A 1,008-nucleotide genomic window follows, 5' to 3' on the forward strand; every position below is an offset into this window, starting at 1 on the left:
CAGCCTAAATGGTTTCAAAGGCCTACAGGGCCAGGCTTGATCTGGGCTCTACCACCCTCTCCAGCTCCATCCTGAATCCTCTCCCCTTGTTCTCAGGGCTCCAGACGCTCTGACCTTCTTTCGGTTCTTCAAATCTGTGAAGCTTCCTCTCATCTCAGGGCTTTTACACAAGCTACTTCCTCTGCCTGGAGCACAGACTCATCCTTTCCGTCTGGGCACAGAGCCTCATTACTTCCTCAGGGAGACCTTGCCCAGACTCCCTAACTAGATGGAACCTCTCTAAGGCATTATGTATTTCCCCTCCACAATGCTCCTCAGAATCCTAATCTCTGTGGTTATTAGATTAACATCTCAAGCAGAGGCCATGTCCATTTTTTATTTTTTGCCAATCCTTAGAGCCTAGTATAGTTCCTGATATATAACATGGTAGGTACTCAATTAATATCTTTGAAAGAGGGGAAGGAAGAGGGAAGGAAGGAAAGAAAAAAGTATGGCAGAGTGTCCTTGCCTGTTCTAGAGGCCACACTGATGTAAGAAGCCATCTCATACCACAAGCCTTGTGTGCTTCTCCCACCTCCTGCTGCCTTGGATTCATTTAAGTATTTGATTTTTAACTCGATTCCAGTGTTGATTCTTGGGAAGAATGGTCCTTACATTGTTATTATAGTGTGACCTCTGAATGCAGTTTGTGGCATGTTTTTCCTTGCACAGACATTTTATGGTCCCAAGAAAGGACAAGGTGATAGGTATAACATGGCAGGGAGAAAATATTCTACCCAGCCAGAACCAAACGGGATTCCTTGCCCAGCTTGCTTCCTGGCATTTCTGCCTTCTATTTAGGAGTGATCCACATAAGGGACTCCAGCACAAGCAAAAGACAATAGAAAGATGCGACTAGGAGAGAGAAAAGTCTTCCCACATCCACCATTTTCAACCTTCTAGAGAAAGCACTAGAAAATGAGAGTAGGCCTAAACCAGAGGAGCCATTTCTCTGAGCTATAGGCAGAG

Source organism: Pteropus alecto, unplaced genomic scaffold (genome assembly GCF_000325575.1).
Source record: "Pteropus alecto unplaced genomic scaffold, ASM32557v1 scaffold70, whole genome shotgun sequence".
Taxonomy (NCBI): Eukaryota; Metazoa; Chordata; class Mammalia; order Chiroptera; family Pteropodidae; genus Pteropus; species Pteropus alecto.